Source organism: Mastigoproctus giganteus, chromosome 12 (assembly GCF_048544385.1).
Source record: "Mastigoproctus giganteus isolate SK-2022 chromosome 12, ASM4854438v1, whole genome shotgun sequence".
Lineage (NCBI taxonomy): Eukaryota > Metazoa > Arthropoda > Arachnida > Uropygi > Thelyphonidae > Mastigoproctus > Mastigoproctus giganteus.
In genome coordinates this window covers 164,646,686-164,668,395 of record NC_143586.1, presented here as the reverse complement: position 1 = coordinate 164,668,395, position 21,710 = coordinate 164,646,686, and positions in this window count along the sequence as shown.

Sequence of the window (21,710 nt, the reverse complement as noted above, 5' to 3'; positions counted from 1 at the left end):
ATCTTGCAGCTTGTTTGGCCAATGAGTGGTAAAGTCAGAGTTAAGTTCAGAAAATAAAAGTAAAATATGTATCAGCAATTTATTTATAAAATTGTTGATACATACTGCAATAATTAAAGACAAACACCAGCCAAGGAATAAAAAATTTTTACTATAAAAATAATAAAATAATGTGATACACTATCGGAAGACTAAAATATTACAATAAATTACGATAAAATAAACTACGACAAAACGTTAAAAATATAGTTAAAAATATACCGAAGCAATAAAAGTCTCCGAAAGCTTCAGGTTTTATCGCTTTTAATCCAGTTTATTTTAGATAATTTTATTGCTTCGGTATATTTTTAACGTTTTGTCATAGTTTATTTTATTGTAATTTATTGTAATATTTTAGTCTTCCATAGTGTATCACATTATTTTATTATTTTTATAGTAAAAAATTTTTTATTCCTTGGCTGGTGTTTGTCTTTAATTATTGCAGTATGGAATTTCCCAGCCCCCTAGGCCTGTTTGAAGATATGCTGATACATATTCAGATGCAAGGATGCAAAACTACTTTTGCATCCTTGCATCGTTTGACCTTAACTAATGCTGCATGGCAAAACTGCAGTTGATTGTGTTTATTACTATATTAGCTAATGAGGTGGTTTTTTTTTTTTTTTTTGTAGTTATTTATCCATGCTCGAAATTGTATTTCATCTTAGTTTTTATCCTACATGGCTGGAATAAAGCTAAATCCACCAAGTATTTCAAAAATTATGTATAGCAAGTAAACAGCTGTTGCTACCACCATAATTTTTTTTTGCACCAAACCCCAACGTCATAGGGAAGCTTTTTTTCTCTCTCTCTCTCTCTCTGTGTGTGTGTGTGTGTGTGTGTAATTTAAATAGTATATTTAATTGAATATAAATATTACTATAAAGAATAGTAATACTGCAATTATTCTTGGTTGGTACAAAGTACTTAATAGTTTGTTGATACAAAGCGTTTAGTACTCTGTGCTGTAAATCAGAGTAAGTTATGATAGTGAGTTGTTTGTTATTTGGTTTTTAGGAGCATTAGCAACTAAGGCCATATTGCTCCAGGGATATGCGGTGGTTATTCCCTGACCTTTCCGCATCCTCCATATTTGGTGGTTACGGGCTCGAACCCCAGTCTAATCAAGAAGTGTGTGTTATGCACTGCTGCTCCTGCCCACCTGGCTACGGAGGTGCCATCATAGTGAGTTATGGGAGTTTGGTGACCAGTAGGGAAGTTGTCATTGGTATCATTGTTTGATACAAAATTGTAAATTAAAATATTTTAAGAAGTATTTCATAGATCTGATTGTAGTATAGTAGTGGCAAATGATTCAAGAAAGCAAGCTTATACACCATTAGACAGATTGCTGAGAAGTGCCAACCAAAGTTTAACTGATAAATGCAAGATATTAAATATGATAGCAATAATTCCAGAATAACATTCCAACTGTTTAGTTTATTATAATACTGTAGTATATAGTGTAATTTTAGTGTTTATTGTATAAGTATATAGTATGTAGTGTAATATATTTTAATTTTTATCTAGAAATTTAGCTTAATTATGGTGACGACTAAGAGAGAGAAATGCAGTACCACAATCTGACTGTGGTTTAAGTCCATGTTATTACTGAATATAGTAATGATTGTTTTAATATTATAAAAATGATTAGTTGTAAATTCCTGACTTAAAGATATGAACATGCTGGAGTAAAAACATCTGGCAAGAAAATATTGTGACTCGTGATGTCATAAATGGTTAGTGAATTGCAGGGGATTCTCATGAGTCTTGTTTATTGTACTGACTATAGCATGCATTTGAAGCTATTTCTAGAAATTCATAGTAGTGCCTCAAGAGAAGAACACCTGATAACAGGGTTTATAGACCTGATAACTGATGATAATAAAAAACTTTACAGAACAGGCCAGTAAATCACATTGCCTTGAATAGATTAATTTAACTTTCCAGATGTTAACTGGAACTTGTTGGTTCGTCATACGCACAGAAGGAAAAACTTTCTGGATTTATCAGTGATCTGATTATCAGAATGACTCCTAATGCATTAAGAATATCTAGATAAAAGAACTACTGCATGGTAGTGATCATAATATATTGATGTGGGATATACTTAAATATATAACTATTGTCAAGGATAAGTGGAAGAGACTTTACTTTTGTAAAGACTACTACACACAACATGTTCGACAGTTTTTATATTCCTTTCAATGGCACCAAACTGCAAATTGTAAGGCGGGGAGGCATTAAGGAAAATAATCATAGAAGCTACTAAACTTTTTACAAAAGATATATAGTTCAAGATTTAGATATAAATGGACACAAAATGAACTGATGATGCAGGTGGCACCGAAGGAAAATGTGTGGGATGATTATAAATTATCAGGAAGCATGGAATCCTATATCAAGTAAAACTAGTCTACAACCAGTTCACTAAGGAGGGTTAAACAACCTAAGCCAGTTTATCAGATGTCCTTGACTAGGAATGCAAAGAAAAGTAGCTAAGAATTATTTTCTTACGTGAACACTGGAAGGAAAGGGATGAACAATATTGGTATAATAGATATGAATGTCATAACTATTGATGATCCTGTTCAGGTTGCTGACTAACTAAATAAATATTTTGCATCTCCATTCATGTGTGAAGGAGGTTTTAGAGACAAGAATACCAGAAGCATCATCAGCCATTTACAGTTCACTTGCAGGATGAAGGCCTCTCCGGCAACTTTCCAGTTCCTTGTGTTTTGTGCAATGGCCATCCAATGAACTCATGAATTTCATCTTTGTCCATCTCCGTTGTTGTCTTCCAGGTTTTCTTTTAGCTTCTCTTGGGTACCATTCTGTTATTTTCTTAGTCCATCTGCCATCATGTCTTCGAGCTGTGTGTTCTGCCCAAGACCATTTCAGTTATTTAATTTTGATAAGAATGTCCTTTACTTGAGTTTGCTGCCTAATCCATGTGTTTCTCTGATCTAACAATCAAATTCCAAATTAAGATTCTTAGCAAAGCTTATTATCTTAGTACTCACCTCTAGATCCATATTAGTTAGGGTTAAATTTATATAAAGAAAAGTAAAGAGAGTGAAAATAAAAGTTTCAATTATAGTAATAGATTAATTTAATTTAATTAAAAGCATGTCTCTAGGAAGAGGAAGTGCACCACTTTTATCTGGTTGCAATTTATAAAATTATATGAAGAAGATTCGTGTGTTGAAAAACCAAGAGCTGGACGAGAAGCTTTCGATGTCGTCTTCATCAGTTGGTGAATGACATGCATTGTAAGTGTTCGTTTATAGTATCGTAGTACCCAGGATGCACTACGTCAAACACATGGAAATTTGATCCCTGTGAGTTGCTATATTGGTGATAGATTCGTGAGTAATTTAGTGTTTAAAATTTTGTATGATCTATTTTGGCAGAACCATTCTATAGCTAGGGCTTTGTACTGGAATATCTTATAATTTGATTTAAGTTTAATTAGTGTAATTGTGGATCATGATTAAAAGAGTGTACATGCTGAGTGAGTTCAGTTCCTGGTTGGTCTGATTTGAAACTATTATAATGTAGTATGCTCTCGTGTTGGCTGTTCTGGAAGTTCCATATTTTGTAGTGGTGCTACCTATGTAGCATGCATTACATCCAGATTGGCATTTTATAAGGTATATTATATTGTTTATGTCTTGAAATTGTATTTGTTTCCCTATATTTGCTGAAAAAAGTACTTAGTGTATTATACATGTATGATGAAAAAAATCAGAGTAATGTTTGTCCATCTAAAAATATTACTGAGCTGAGGTGCAAGTTGGCGATGATAAGGAAGTGTGACTATTGTATTTTGTGTATGATCAGTACTGATGTTATCAATGCCTGGATTAATTTTTTTTTATTTTACAGCTAATATGGTTTCTTGAATTAAACTTTTTGGGGTATTTTCTAGCTATAAAGGTTTTTGTTAGGTTAGTTCTATAGTCAAATCTTCCTGTAAATGATTGTATTTAATTGCACTGTAGATTTGGTTGTATAATGCTGTTTTTTTTTGTTTTGTAGGGGTGGTGGGAATGAAAATGTAGGAATTTTCCTGTATGTTCAGGTTTTGAGGGCGCCTCCGTAGCCAGGTGGGAAGGAGCAGCAGTGCGTAGCACACGCTTCTTGATTAGACCGTGGTTCGAGCCCGTCACCACCAAATACAGAGGATGCAGAAAGGTCAGGGAATGACCACTGCATATCCCGGAGCAATATGGCCTTAGTTGCTAATGCTCCTAAAAACCAAATAATAACAACAACAACAGGTTTTGAGTTTATTGGATTTATATATGGTCAGATTTAAAAAATTAATACAATTAATAAAAATAATAACAAAAAATAAAATTAATTAATGTTATCTTCTGGTTCCAAAGTATATTTTAGTCTGTTGTGGATGGAATTAAATTTTTGTAGGAGTTCGTTGGTGGTTGTTTTATTGCTTATAATTAATACATCTGCATATTGCATGAATAATTTAATCTTAGAAGGAAAGGGTTTAAGTATTTGGTTTTCAATGGTGGCAAGATAAATTGATTCTGAAAGTGGGGCCGAAATGCCCAAACCCTTTGGAAGGCTGTATACTTGTTCGTATATTTCATTCCCAAACTGAAAATGTTTTGCCTTAAACCGAAAGGCTAGTTAATTCGAAAATACTGTTGATATTTAGGGATGTGTGATCTTTTAGTGTAGATTCTATTGTCATTAACTCCCGCAATTTTTGTAGTATGTAATCGACGTTTACATTAGTATAAAGTGATACGACGTCGTAGGATGCTAGTGTGTCTCTGTCTGATATATTAGTGGAGTTAATTTTCTCATATGCCTGATTAGTATTGTGTATTCTAAATTCTGAGAATCTCATTAATGGTGTTATTATTTTTACGAGAAAAGTTAAGTGGGCAAAAGCTGATTTCTTGTATGAAATATGGGCCGTAATGGGCGATTTATTTTATGTAGTTTTGATTGTCCCAAATATATGTGTGGTAGAATGTTGTTTCGAATACTTATGTTTTGTAAGGTACGTAGATCCATTTCTTTTTGAGCAATAAGTCGTCTAAGAAGATTGTCGAATTGAATCTATTTTATAGGTGTCCTCATCAGAAAGAATCTCTTGGATTTTTTTGATGTATGATTTGTCTAAGCTTTGCTAAGAATCTTAATAGATAATCAACAGGCTTCAAGCTTTCAGCTGTAAAATTAGCGTCAAATACCAAATATAATTCATTCCATTCTTCGCTGTGTAGTTTTCAGCTTCTGTTCCATTCTTTTGATGAGTGCCTTATCCGGATCGAAATACGAAAAATTCTGTTCAGGGTTGAGTAGTAGGAAAGACGTGGGATTTAGGAAGGCAGATAAGTCACTCTGACTGAATGTTGTTCGGTATCGTTGACTCTGAGTTGGACGGATGTTATTGCTTATAATCGCTTCATTTGTGTACTTCTTTATACGTATATATGTACATAAGTTAACATATTTTATATAATTATGGGTTCTAAAGAATTGAAAGGTGGAATGAAAAAAAAAAAGGTTACTTTAACTATCATTAACAAGCTCAAACTAAAAAAACTTGAAAATGGTGTTAATGGAAAAAAAATTGCTGAAGAATTTGGTATTGGCCAACAAACTGTGCCAGATATTAAAAAACAAAACAAATCTATAAAGATATTTGCTTTAAAATTCGATGTGGGAAGCGATAAAAGCAGTGTATCAAATAGACAGACATAAAAAAGGCCAAAGAAAGTGTTGTGGAAGAAGTATTTAAGTGGTATTCACAGCAACAACCAAGTGCCGTTGACGTGTGGCAGCAGCGCCACCTGATAAATGAATAAAAAGACAACCATTTATCCATCAATAGATAGATAATGGTATTGTCTTTTTATACATTTACAATACATTTATCCATCAATAGATGGATAAATGTATTGCTTTTACAGTTTTTAAATAAAGACTCCACAGTGATATTTTTTAATTTATTTTCATCAGCACTACTTACATTTTATTTCTGTTCTAAGTTTTTGTTATTTTAAGGCTATTGTTTTCTTCACTAATCCAGATGACTTCTCTCCCCAATTAATACCCCAGGGGATCACCTCTGTTTAGTATGGGCTTGACACGCCCAGGGTCCTTAGCTGTATATTATCATTCTTCTCTTTCTTGTTGATCCCCATCTCACTCTCTCTCAGGGTATTTCAGAAAAAAAATTTTGGCTGGTGCAGCAAAATCCTCAGTCTTCCATTTGGCCAATAATAATAATTAGCGAGGGTTTACTGTAATTGCCAATTTTTTTTTATTATTTTAATGAAATTTGGGATGGCTTCACAAATCATCCAAAATGATTTGTTCAGCAACAGCGGACTTATCAAATTCTGCAGTGTGTATGGCACTAGTGTGTTCCCCCAGACAATGCTTAAGCTGCCGCCCCTTGTCCCCCACATAACTCTCCCAACAATCCGGGCATTTAATCTCTTATATAACCCCACGAAGCAGACAGGCTGCCAGGGCAGGTCATGGGGTTTTGACAATGATATACAGGAATTTTGCTAGTAGGGAAACGGAAATGATTATCCCTTTGCATAAAGTAATGGTCAGACCACGCCTTGAGTACTGCATACAGGTCTGGAGGCCTCATTTTAGAAAGGATGTAGATTTGCTTGAGCATGTACAGAGAAGGGCAACAAGATTGGTGAGGGGAATGAAGCGATCCTCTTACCAAGAGAGACTTAAGTTCTGCAAATTGCAGCAGCTGTAGACTAGGCACCTGTGAGGTGAACTGTTGAGTGTGTATAAGGCCTTGAATGGGTGAGCCTCCTGAATTCTGATGGGATTCTTCGCACTTGTCCAGATTACGAACCCAAGGGGGCATAAATTCAAATTGAGGAAAGACAGATGTAGAATAGATATGCGGAAATTGGTCTTTAGCCAGCAATGGTTAATTGCTGGAACAAACTGCCATCTTCACAATATTACATTAATATACCAACCGTTGAGTTAAAATAATTTAATGCTGTATATATACCAAAAATACAGAGGATACCGTAACATAATCTGTTTACAATAACTGATAGTGAATAAAGTGTAAAAAAAAAAAAAGTACTAAATTTTTAAAATACAATAAAATAAGATTAAAAGCGTTAAAACTATACAATTGTAGCTTTCGGGGGCGTCCGCCTCCTTTCTCAACAAGAAATAATACTTGTGCAGCACATCCTTAAGTATCAGGTTCACGGCAAACGTGATTGATCAGGCGTATGAACACAAGTTCCTACCCGTGCCGCAGAACTGGAAGCAGCTCGGGAACGTTGTAAAAAAAAAAAACCCCATCTCTTTGGAGGACTGTAGCCTCAAAAAGGGGGTGAAGCCACACACCCCTATCCCTATTCATAGTATTGTTATCGAATGAGCCAATTCACAAGCTCTTGAGCCACTTGCGGTCCCAGAACCTATGAGCCCGATCAAGGATGACAGCATATTCTGGGGAGACTGGTGCTATCTTTCCCAGAAATGTTCAGCAACAGCGGACTTATCCAATTTTGAGGTCTGTATGGCACTCGTGTGTTCCCCCAGATGATCCTTAAGCCGCCGCCCCGTTTCCCCCACCATCCGGGCATTTAATCTCATATATAACACCACTACTGGAGTCCCTTGATATGGGGTCCTTAACTTGTGACACTACTGTGTGCAACCTCCGCCCCGCAAGTTGCACATGGGCTTGATAATCGCGAAATACTCTTACAATGCATTCTGTAAGGCCCGGATAGTAGGGAATGTAACCAGTGGCAACCGGAACAGCCGTTTCTCTATGGGTAGACTCCATTCCTCTACTATATTTATCCATGATCCTCTAGTGAAAACCGCATTTCATGAGGTCTGCTGTAATTCGTTAAATTTCTTTCTGTTTCTCCTCAGAAGTACTGCCCCAGTGGATTCCAATACTATCAAATAGTGCCTTAGTGACGCTATTCTTATGTTGCCTACTCTGCGCCGACCTGTACTGTGTATACTGGCTCCGGCACATTGGTTTCTTATAGATTGTGGTTTTAAGCCTGGAGCTATTTCTGTATACCATTACATCCAGGAATGGGAGAATCCCACCTGCTTCTACCTCTGAGGTAAACTATAAACGGAGAAAAATTGTTGTGGAGACTAAGCACATCTTCCTCTCTTCCCTTTTGAATAATAGTGAATGTGTCATCCACATACCTTTTCCACTTCCGCCTAGGGAACTCCAATCCCTCAAAGATCCTGTTTTCTAATTTCTCCATGGCTAGGTTCGCTACAATAGCGCTAATAGGAGAACCCATTGCTGTGCGGTGAACCTTGTACATCACCCCTTGGAATAACATAGTAGTACTCAAGAGACACAATTCAACACCACAACAAATATCGATATTTAAGGTATGTTCGTGTCAGACGGCACCTGGGATTTCTCCCATCTAAATGAGACCTAGCGCTTCAAGTGTCATCTTTCTGTAGGGCCATTTTAACATTTAACCCCATGTGTTATAGGAGCTGACCGGGCTAGCCGGGTGGGTAAAGCGCCTGCCTGGCAACCCAAAGGTCGCGGGTTCGAATCCCGCTTCGGGCTTGGATCAAAGTACTGCAAAAAACCTTGGGAGGTGCACTATGGCCACAGAAGCCGATGTGCCAATAACTACCAAACAAACAAACAAAAAAAAGTGTTATAGGAATACATGTAAACAATGACACTACATCCAACGATATCATATCTCATTCACCCCTATAGTCTGACTTCACAAAACTCACGAATTCTTTACTATCCTTAACTACGAATACGGACCGTCCCACTATGCGGACAATCAGCTTTGCCAAAAATCTATATAGAGCATAGGTAGGGCTACCAACAAAAATAATGGGTTGTAAGGGTACCCCTCCTTTATGTATTTTTGGTAGCCCATAAAATCTAGGAAGCTGACACCCCGTTGCATGCATAGACCAAAACATTTCTGTTTTGGTCTATGCACGCAACGGGGGAATGGGACGGTGGCTTAAGGATCATCTGGGGGAACACAGAAGTGCCATACAGACCTCAGAGTTTGATAAGTCCGCTGTTGCTGAACATTTCTGCATAGGGGTGTGCGGCTTCACCCCCTTTTTGAGGCTATAGTCCTCCCAAAAGATGAGGGTTTTTGTTTACAACGTTCCCGAGCTGCTTCCAGTTCCGGGGCAAGTATAAGAACTTGTGTTCATGCGCCTGATCAACCACGTGTGCTGAGAACCCGATACTTAAGGATGTGCTGTGCAAGTATTATGTCTTGTTGAGAAAGGAGGCGGCCCCTGAAAGCTACAGTTGTATAGTTTTAACACTTTTAATCTTATATATTTTATTGTAATTACAAATTTACTATTTTATTTTGTTTTTAGGCTTTATTCACTATTAGTTATTGTAAATAGATTATGTTACAGTATCCTCTGTATTGTTTGTATATATACAGTATTAAATTATTTTAACTCAACGGTTGGTGTATTAACTTTCCCAACCTCAGAGACCTTTTGGAAGATATAGTTAACGCTTATGGTCATTCTGTATTGCAGATATCCCACAGTTCCAAAAGTACAGTATAGGAGAGGCCAAGCAAAAGCAACACCTAAGATTTGCATATCGTTGCAGGACACATGGCCTTATACCCCGGGGTTTCAGAATTAAAGCACCGTTCAAGGACATTCGGATGGCGACAGTTATTGCATGGTATCAGAAGAAGGTATCATTTGAATACAGAAGTTGCATGACAACTTGAATTGTGTAGTAGGAGTTCATTGGTATATCTTTAGGCCATATTAGTAGTAGGTTATCCCCTTCTCACTTATTATTAGTTAGGAGGTTAGTTTTGGATAGAGTTAATAGGATCGCTTATACCTATAGGCAGAGACATATTAGTAAGTTTAACAGATTATTAGAACAGGCAGCTATATGCATGGATAGTGGTACTAACTATGTACATAATCTTAGTGGCAAACCTTTAACCAAAGCACAAGAGGGAGTTCCGGATTTAGGACCCAAGTTTTCCCTTTTACCCCCCAAACCACCGGTTGCTGAGATATACATGGGCATAGAAAGGCAATTAATAAATTACCGGAGTCTTTAGCCAATGAAATTCGTACAAAGACATCCGCCATTCTATGCCAGGCAAAAGGGGCGGCTCCTAATTAATCAGAGAAGAGCATTGAACGAGCTTAAATGAGACAGTAGTAAGTAAAGAAGATTATAAGGAAGCGTTAGATTTGTTACAAGATAGTGCCACTTATAAGATTATTCGGAGGAATCCATTAGCTAGTCTAGAATGACGGGTCAAAAAGAGTTTGCAAAATGGTTGAAGAGAAAGCAGATATCTAAAGAAAAGAAATTTTTTGGTCTCTGCATGCAACGGGGTGTCAGCTTCCTTGGTTTTATGGGCTACCAAAAATACATAAAGTAGGGGTCCCCTGACGACCCATTGTTTTTGTTGGTAGCTCTATCTACACTATGTCTAGATTTTTGGCAAAACTGATTGACCCCATAGTGGGACGGTCTGTATTCATTGTTAAAGATAGTAAAGAATTCGTGAGTTTTGTGAAGAGTCAGACTATAGTGGTGAATGAGATGATATCGTTGGATGTGTCATTGTTTACATGTATTCCTATAACACATGGGGTTCAATGTGTTAAAATGGCCCTACAGAAAGATGACACTTGAAGTGCTAGGTCTCATTTAAATATCGATGATATTTGTTGTGGTGTTGAATTGTGTCTCTTGAGTACTACTGTGTTATTCCAAGGGGTGATGTACAAGGTTCACCGCACAGCAATGGGTTCTCCTATTAGCGCTATTGTAGCGAAGCTAGCCATGGAGAAATTAGAAAACAGGATCTTTGAGGGATTGGAGTTCCCTAGGCGGAAGTGGAAAAGGTATGTGGATGACACATTCACTATTATTCAAAAGGGAAGAGAGGAAGATGTGCTTAGTCTCCACAACAATTTTTCTCCGTTTATAGTTTACCTCAGAGGTAGAAGCAGGTGGGATTCTCCCATTCCTGGATGTAATGGTATACAGAAATAGCTCCAGGCTTAAAACCACAATCTATAAGAAACCAATGTGCCGGAGCCAGTATACACAGTACAGGTCGGCGCAGAGTAGGCAACATAAGAATAGCGTCACTAAGGCACTATTTGATAGTATTGGGATCCACTGGGGCAGTACTTCTGAGGAGAAACAGAAAGAAATTTAACGAATTACAGCAGACCTCATGAAATGCGGTTTTCACTAGAGGATCATGGATAAATGTAGTAGAGGAATGGAGTCTACCCATAGAGAAACGGCTGTTCCGGTTACCACTGGTTAAATTCCCTACTATAAATTCCCTATTACAGAACGCATTGCAAGAGTATTTCGGGATTATCAAGCACGCTGTGTGCAACTTCCGGGTCGGAGGTTGCTCACAGTAGTGTCACAAGTTAAGGACCCCATATCAAGGGGTAGTGGGGTTATATATCAGATTAAATGGCCGGATTGTCGGGAGTGTTATGTGGGAGAAACGGGGCAGGGGCTTAAGGATCTTCCGGGGGAACACACGATTGCCATACAGACCGCAGAATTTGATAAGTCCACTGATGCTGAACATTTCTGGGAAAGACATAGGGGTGTGCGGCTTCACCCCCTTTTTGAGGCTATAGTCCTCCCAAAAGATGAGGGTTTTTCTTTACAACGTTCCCGAGCTGCTTCCATTTCTGGGGCAAGTGTAAGAACTTGTGTTCATGCGCCTTATCAACCACGTGTCCCGTGAACTTGATACTTGAGGATGTACCGCACAAGTATTATTTCTTGTTGAGAAAGGAGGCGGACACCCCCGTAAGCTACACTTGTATAGTTTTAATAGTTTTACCGCTTTTAATCTTATATATTTTATGGTATTTTAAAAATTTATTATTATATTTTGTTTTTAGGCTTTATTCACCATCAGTTATTGTAAACAGATTATGTTACGGTATCCTCTCTATTGTTTGTATATATACAGTATTAAATTATTTTAACTCAACGGTTGGTATATTAATGTAATATTGTGAAGATGGCAGTTTGTTCCAGCAATTAACCATTGCTGGCTAAAGACAAATTTCCGCACATCTATTCAACATCTGTCTTTCCTCAATTTGAATTTATGCCCCCTTGGGTTCATAATCTGTACAAGTGTGAAGAATCCCATCAGAATTCTGGAGGCTCAACCCATTCAAGGCCTTATACACACTCAATGAGATCACCTCACAGGTGCCTAGTCTCCAGCTGCTCCAATTTGCAGAACTTCAGTTTCTCTTGTTAAGAGGATCGCTTCATTCCCCTCACCAATCTTGTTGCCCTTCTCTCTACATCCTTCCTAAAATGAGGCCTCCAGACCTGTATGCAGTACTCAAGGCGTGGTCTGACTATTAATTTGTATGCAAAGGGATAATCATTTCCGTTTCCCTATTGGCAAAATTCCTGTATATCATTGTCAAAACCCCATGACCTGACCTGGCAGCCTGACTGCTTGGTCAGAAAACTTCATCTCTGATTTCACAATTACTCCCAGGTCTTTTTCACTTTCTGCCACCTTAAGGGCAGTACCACACAGCTGGTACGTTTCTCTGGGGTTACTTCTACCCATGTGCAGTACTTTGCATTTGTCAAGGTTAAACTTCAGTTGCCATTTCGCAGCCAATCTGCTCAAATTTTCTAGATCTGTTGCAGTAGCACACTGCCATTACTGTCATTAACAACCTTGCCAACCCTTGTATCATCAGCAAACTTCGACACGAAGCCTGATATACCTTCATCAATATCATTGATAAATATACAAAACAATAGTAGACACAACACCGAACCCTGTGGAACTAAACTAATAACAATCCAGGAACAGCTGCACCCATTCATTACCGCCCTCTGTATTCCACTCAACCATCCTTTTATCCATTGTAGCAACTTACCCATAATACCATTCTGCTCCAATTTGTACAGTAGTCTTTCATGCGCAACAGTATCAAAAGCTTTCCTGAAATCCATGTATATGATATCAAAATTATTTTTTTGCCTCCAGTTCCTTTGTAACCACATAATATCCTATCAAATTTGTCAGACAAGACTACCTTAACAAACCCATGCTGTGTGGGAATTATTGCTTCAGTCTTGTCTAGATGATCCAGCAATGCACCTTTAACCAGCTGACTCCATTATTTTATCCGGAAACGAAGTTAAACTAACTGGTCTGTAATTACTCGTGTCACCCTTTGTGAATTGGGGATATATTTTCATGTCTCTAGTCCGTGGATACTCTTATAATTATGGCCAAGGATGCTCTCATGATTATGGATAAGGGTTTGCTTCCTTCCTTTGCCGCCTCCTTTAATATAACTGGATAGATCCCATCCAACCCAAGTGCCTTTCTTACGTTTAACTTCAACAATTTCTGCTCCACTTTGCTCTCAGTTATTACATAATCATTAAGCACCCCTGTTACAATTTGATAACCTGGCATTTTCAAACCTTAATAACTCCTCATGTGTGAATGTAGATGCAAAATGCTTATTCAGTTTGTTTGCCTTCTGAGCAAGTGGACCAATCAGATTCACCCCTTCCTTATAGAGTTTATATAAGTAAAGAAATCCTTTCTGTTTTTCTTAGCATCCTTTGCCAAAGATTTCCGGTAATCTGCCTTCGCCTGCCTAAACTCCTTTGAGACTTGATTGCAGACTAGCTTATATCTGCCATAGGCTTCTGTGTCGCCTGATAATTTATATGCATCCCATGCATATTTCTTCTCTACCACGAGTCTCATTAGTTCATTTGATAGCCATTTTGGCCTAAACCTTGAACGCTATTTCTTAATAGGTTTCAAATTTTTAGTAGCTTCCACGATTAAATGCTTCCCACTTAGGATTTCCTGTTGGTAATATCATCAGTTGTTCCCTCTGTACAGAATTGAAAAACTGTCTGAGACCACTGTAGTCACCTTTACGGAAGCAAAAACCCTTTCCTTTACCCCTGATGGTAATTATATCTTTTCTAGGTGGTAGATGACTCTCATCAACCGGTATATTACCACCACTTTTCTGATTGGATGCTTGAAGTGGTGGAACCCATGTTTAGTCGCTAGAGCTAAATTCCGGTCAATGCTTCTCCACATTTTCCGTCATGCAGTATGATTGATAACTTTTGAGGTTATCAATCGTTGCGAGATCCAATATTCCTAACATTTGGAGGGTGCTGCTCTAAAACGGAGTTCGCAACCCGGCCGCTAGTTAGTACATCGGACCGAACCTATTGATAACTCTCTAGGAGGCTTCCGGATCAGCTAATGTATAATCTTGCTACCTCTACTCTGCCAGATAGTGACTGAAGCGAGTCCAAGTAGTGTATATGCGGGGGGGCTTTGTCGAGGCCACGTTATGCCAAGGATCTGTGTATATTCCTACCATGTATATGCCATAATCAAAAATTTCATTACTTTATGCAGTATGTTCCACCCACATTTTCTTACCAGTGAATACACCATGAATTGTCAAACTAATAGAGTAAGCTTATATGCGAAAAGATCTAAACGTCCCAAACACTTCCTAATTGATTTCACAAATATACGTGGTCTCAACGAAGTCCATTTCCACTTTCAGTCTGCTAAACCCCATGTACTTTTTCTAACAGAATCTCAGTTGTCGATTGACTCAACTACTGCTCATCTCAGATGCCCAAATTATTTGCTGCATGATTCCTTTCGCCTCAAATGTAATGCTTGTGCATATGTCCTTTCTGATATTCCCTGTCAGAGACTTGGTTATTTGGGATCTTCTCTCTTTGATCTTCTCTGGCTTGAAATCTCTCTACCTCATTGTGTCAGACTCATCTGTTGTCTCTACCGTTCTCCCAACTCCACTAATCCTTGGAGCTCTTTGACTTCCTCTCTTTGCAAATTGACTTTCTTCAGTGCAACTTTCCTAACAGTGAGGTAATTTTCCTTGGTGATTTTAACGTTCACAACCCCAGCTGGCTTCCGTTTTCTAGTCACACCGACCCTGCTGATCGAGATGCTGAGGCTTTTGCATGACATTTTACCTACAACAATACAGGACAATCCTAATCATACAGCCAACATGCTTGATCTTTTTTCTCACAAATAACCCTTCTAAGTACAATGTCGAAGTGATAGGTGCTTTAGGAACTTCAGATCACAACTTGGTGATTGTCCCTTCTCCAATGGAGCCTTTATCTCATGGCTATTCCCCACCTCGTGTTGTTTGGCATTACAGGAATGCAAAATGGGATGACCTGCGAGGTTTCTTTTCCTTGGTCGGTTTACTCTTTCCTGCAAGAAATTATTCTTGCAGGAATGGAATCCCTGATCCCCACACTCCACTTTAATGTCTTGTCCTTTATCAAAACCTTGGTTTTCCAATAAATATGCTAAGGCTGTTCAAGATAAGATTGTTGCATATCGTAATTGGCTTGTTTCTAATTCTTCAATTTCATTTCCTCCCTACACCAAACTTCGCAACAATTGTAAAGCTGTTATTAACCAGTCCAACTAGATTTTCAACAGGCTAAGAGTAGAAAACGTACTACTTGCCCGAATGGTAGCCGAGCATTCTGGTCGCTTGGCAAAGCTATTGGCCACAACTTTTACTCATCTCTGCTCCCAACTCTGTCAAAAACAGATGGTTTTGTTGTCACTTCAGCCAAGGATAAAGCTGACCTGCTAGTATCCCATTTTTTTTCCAACTCATGTATTAATGATTTTGGTAAAACACCTCCCACCATTCCCAACAGGCTTCCTTCAATGCGCCTGTGGTCTTCCGTCAAAAGGATGTCAGAAGGATTTTGACGAATTTTGATGCCAAGAAAGCGCCTCGTCCCGATGGTATTTCTCCACTTGTTCCCAAAAGCTGTGCTCCTGAACTTACTCCTGTTCTATGTCGCCTTTTTCATTTTCTTATTCTAAAGGTGTTTTATCTTCTGCTTGGAAATTTGCACATATCCAGCCAGTTTAAAAAAGGTTGATAAATCCCTCCCATCTAATTATCGTCCATTGCAATTACTTCTACTCTTTCTAAAGGAATGGAGGAATCTCCAACTTCCAACACTTAAACTACCTAGAAACTTTCCATCCGATTAACGATCGCCAGTATGGATTCCGTCAGTGTCGATCCACTGGTGATAATCTGGTTTATGTTGCCTATTTAACAGATTCAATGGAAAAGTTCGGTGAAACACAAATAGTAGGTCTTGACACCTCAAAGGCTTTCGATCGTGTCTGGCATAAAGGTCTTCTAAACAAGCTTCCATCTTATGGTTTGCCAACTGTTTTTAGTAATTGGTTATCCAGTTTTTTCTCTGATCGCTCACTGAGGGTGATGGAAGATGGCTCTCTGTCTTCTAACTTCTCCACTAATGCCGGTGTCCCCCAAGGTTCAGTTCTTTCCCCCACTCTTTTCCTCTTGTATATCAATGACCTTCTTCCATTAACTGGAAATCCTATCCATAGTTTTGCCGATGATAGCACATTGCATTCCACTTTCCATTTTGAGAAACCTTGCCCTGCTCAATCAGCTTCAACTTCTCGAAAATCTGCTACCAATTCCTTAAATGCCGATCTCCAGGTAATTCTCCTGTGGGCAAAGCCAACACAGTTGATTTCAACCCTACTAAAACTCAGTCTTGTCTCATATCTAGCAAAAAGGATTCTTCTGCTCCTATACTTATCTTTGGTGACACTCCGATTTCTAGGCAAAATGATATATCTCTATTGAGGATTACTCTGACTTCTAATCTCTCTTGGCAAAAGCACATTAAAAATATTGCTTCCTCTGCATCTAAAAAAGTTGATTTTCTCTTTCGCTCTCGGCGTTACTTTTCTTCCAAACGGCTGCTCACTCTGTATAAATCGGAAATCCGCCCTACCATGGAACATTGTTCCCACATCTGGGGCGATGGCCCAAAACCCCTCTCAGGCTTCTAGATTCCATTCAAAAGAGGGCAGTTAGGGTAACTAATGACTCCTCTAACAGAGTCTCTCTACTCGCTGTCATAGACGTACTGTTTCTGCTGCATGCCTCTTCTACAGGTATTTCCATGGGCACTGTTCTTCTGAATTGGCATCTATAATTCCCGCTCTCTCTTTCAAAACAGTTCGAACACGTGTAGCCACCTGCCAACATCCATTTGCTATCCAACTTCAGACTCACAGAACCAACTTTTCATCTTCCTCCTTTATTCATTTAACTGCTGTTTTCTGGAACAACCTTCCTTTATACGTATTTCCTGATAATTACAGTCTACAGAAGTTCAAGTCCAATGTCAACAAAAATCTTTTTTCGTCTTCTCAACCTCCAACCCAAGCACGGTAGTAAGTACTACAGGTTCTAATACCTCTCGTGTTTCGGGTTTACATAAAAAAAAAAAAAAAAATGTAAATCCCACATCAGTACGCTGTGATTACTTCCACCTAGTGGTTCGCTTATCTGTAAATTTTTAATGCACGAATGGTCACTGCTGATTACCAGATCAAGAGTATTACCCTTTCTGGTTGTCTGTTGAACATGCTGCTGCAGAAAACAATCATCCAGTAAATCCACAAAAGGCTTATTAGTGTGTCGATGACCAACCAATAAGTTCCATTCAATATCTGGGAAGATAAAATCCCCCATTATAAGGCATTCAGATTTACTAACCCACTCTATTTCTCTGTACAATTGTTCATTGTACTCATTCGAGTCATTAGACCTATAACACACTCCTACTCTTATTTTTGCTTTCGCAGTGCTTGTATCACACCGAACTGTCTGAACAGTGCACTGTTCATCTACAGTATATCAACTGGATGCACTTCATGTGATTTTATGTTTTTCTTAATTAACAGCATAAAAACTCCTCCATTCCTATCGTGTATATCCTTTCTGTACATATTGTACTCCCCAAATTCAAATTCTGTATTCCTAATATCTGTGTGACACCACGTCTCTGCTGTCCCAACAATATCCGCCATTGATGTCTTGACCACACTTCAAATTCATCAAATTTATTTACTATACTTCTAGCATTGGTATACATGCAAGTGAAAACCAAATAAGAATAGTTGCAACATGCACCTATTCTTATTCTTAGTTACCCTAACACATCCCATATACCCACCTGTTTCACGATGACTGCCATCAGTCCCTGAAACCTCACCACCCCTCGCTCCAGGCCGCTTCCTATTCTAATAGAAGTAGTGCAAGAATCACCTTCACTTCTGCCTGCGTTTACTTTTAACCTTTTAGTCTGTGAATCCCCCCCCCAAGCTAGCAGGTTTCCGACCCACCTAACACTGCCTCTATCGCATCAGCAAATATTCTTGCACCCTTTCTATTTAAGTGTATCCCATCCTGTAAAAGCAGTCTCTCCTGTTAACAAGCACAGACCGGGCTGAAAAAGATTCTACCCCTCGAGCCTTGAACAATCCCTCCAGCGCCGAATTGATTGACAAGGCTCACATCATGTTCTCCCTCCTATCGTGTCTGGGCAGAATTGCAGACACTTTCAAATTCAACCCTAATTCTCGGCTTTTGTTCAACATTGACCTGTACTTGTTAAGTAAATCTGAAGATCTCCTACTCTTAATATCATTGGTACCAACGTGTACAACAACATCACCCTTTATGCCCTTATATCATCTTTTAAGGGCATAAAGGGTGATGTACAACAGCATCACCGAGGCAGTGTTAGGTGGGTCGGAAAACTGCTAGCTTGGGGGGAGACAAAGACCAACAGATTGACAGTAGCCACTGGCAGAGGTGAAAGAGATTCTTGTACTGCTTCTATTAGAATGAGCAGAACACGTTGGCACGTTCTATTAGAATGAGTTGTACACGTTGGCACTAACGATATTAAGAGTAGGAGACCGGCAGAATTACTTAACAAGTACAGGTCACTGTTGAACAAAAGCCGAGAATTAGGGTTGAATTTGAAAGTGTCTGCAATTCTGCCCAGACACGATAGGAGGGAGTATATCATGAGAGCCTTGTCGATCAATTCGGCCCTGGAAAGATTGTGCAAGGCTCAAGGGGTAGAATTTTTTTCAGCCTGGACTGTACTTGTTAACAGGAAAGATTGCTTCTACAGGGATGGGATACACTTAAATAGAAAGGGTGCAAGAATATTTGCTGATGCTATCGAGGCAGTGTTAGGTGGGTCGGAAAACTGCTAGCTTGGGGGGAGACAAAGACCAATAGATTGACAGTAGCCACTGGCAGAGGTGAAAGAGATTCTTGCACTGCTTCTATTAGAATGAGCAGAAGCCTGAAAAACAAGATGCATGGTATTTCAGAGACTGCTGGGAGCCATTGCGGTACAAGTAAACACATGGTTTGTGTTAGGGTAGCTAAGAATAGAAACAGGTGCAGGTATACTTGCGTGTACACCAATGCGAGGAGTTTAGTAAATAAATTTGATGAATTTGAGGTATTGCTCAAAACATCAAAGGCAGATATTGTTGGGATATCAGAGACGTGGTGTCACACAGATATAAGGGATGCAGAAATGCAATTTGGGGAGTACAACGTCTACAGAAAGGATAGACAGGATAGGAAGTGGGAGGGGTTATGCTATTAGTTAAGAAACACATAAAAACCAAGGAAGTGAAGCCAGTCGACATCGCTGGACAGTGCAGTGTTGAGTCAGTTTGGTGTGACAAACATTGGGAGATCAAAATTGAGAGTAGGAGTGTGCTATAGGCCTAATGACTCTGATGAGTATAATAAGGAACTGTACAGGGAAATAGAGTGGGCCAGTAAATCAGAGAGTCTTATAATGGGAGATTTTAATTTCCCAGATATTGACTGGAATTTGGGGGCTGGTTACTCACACACTAGCAGGGCTTTTGTGGATTTATTGGATGATTGTTTTCTACATCAGCATGTTCGGAAGGCAACTAAAGGGAGTAATACTCTTGATTTGATTATCAGCAGTGATTCTTCATGCATTAAGAATCTGCAGATAAATGAACCACTAGGTGGCAGTGATCACAGTGTGCTGAAGTGGGATTTACTCAAAGATACCATTAGAGGTAAAGGGAAGGGTTATTGCTTCCGTAAAGGCGACTACGATGGACTGAGACAGTATTTAAATTCTATACAGTGGGACCAACTGATGATGTTACCAACAGCAAATTCAAAATGGGAAGCATTCAAAGAACTTATCTTGGAAGCTACTAGGCTTTACATACCAACTAAGAAATATTGTTCAAGGTTTAGGCCAAAATGGATGTCAGATGAACTAATGAGGCATATGGCAGAGAAGAAAAATGCATGAGATACTTACAAATTAACACATGACACAGAAGCCTATGATAGATACAAGTTGATATGCAACCAAGTTACAAAGGAGGTTAGGCAGGCGAAGGCAGATTACGAGAAATCCTTGGCAAGGGATGCAAAGAAAAACAGCAAAGAGTTCTTTACTTATGTAAACTCTAGAAGGAAGGGGATGAATCAGATTGGTCCACTTGATATTGATGGGTCAACTGTTGACGATCCTGCTCAGGTAGCTAACAAACTAAATGAATATTTTGCATCGACATTCACACATGAGGAGTTATTCAGCGAGGGGAATGCCAGAGGTGTATTCAACTCTAGCACTAAGCTACAGAATCTTGAAATAACTGGGAGTAAAGTGGAGGAGAAACTGTTGAAGATAAACACAAGAAAGGCACCCGGGGTGGATGGGATCTATCCAGTTATATTAAAGGAGGCAGCAAAGGAAGTAAGCAAACCCTTAGCCATAATTATGAGAGCTTCCTTGGACTCAGGGGAGGTACCCATAGACTGGAAATGTGCAAATGTGACCCCAATTCACAAAGGAGAATCAAAGGCTGACACAAGTAATTATAGACCTGTGAGCTTAACTTCTGTTCCAGGAAAATTAATGGAGGCACTGGTTAAAGAAGCACTGCAGGATCATTTAGACAAGACTTCAGTTATAGCTCAGACACAGCATGGTTTTGTTAAGGGGAAGTCTTGCCTGACCAACTTGATTGGATACTATGATGCAGTCACAAAAGGACTGGATGCAGGGAATAACTTTGATATTATATACTTGGATCCTAGAAAGGCTTTTGATACTGTTGCACATGGAAGACTGCTACACAAATTGGAGCAGTGTGACATTGGAGGCAAATTGCTGCTATGGATAAAGGGGTGGTTGAGGGGGAGAAGACAGAGAGTGGTAATCAATGGACACTGCTCATCGTGGACTGATGTTATTAGTGGAGCCCCTCAGGGCTCAGTGTTGTGTCCATTATTGTTTTCTGTATTTATAAATGATATTGATGATGGTATATCGGGCTTAATGTCCAAGTTTGCAGACGATACAAAGGTTGGCAGGGTTGTCAAGGACACTACTGACACTATGCTGCTGCAACAGGATCTGGAAAGGTTGAGCAGATGGGCTGAGAGGTGGCAAATGAAGTTTAACATTGACAAATGTAAAGTACTACACATGGGAAACAGCAACCCCAGAGCAACGTATCAACTCTGTGGTACTACACTGACAGTGGTAGAGAATGAAAGGGACTTGGGGGTGGTTGTGCAGGCAGATATGAAGTTCTCTGAGCAGTGCAGACGGGCTGCAAGAGTAGCTCATGGAGTATTGTCAATGATATACA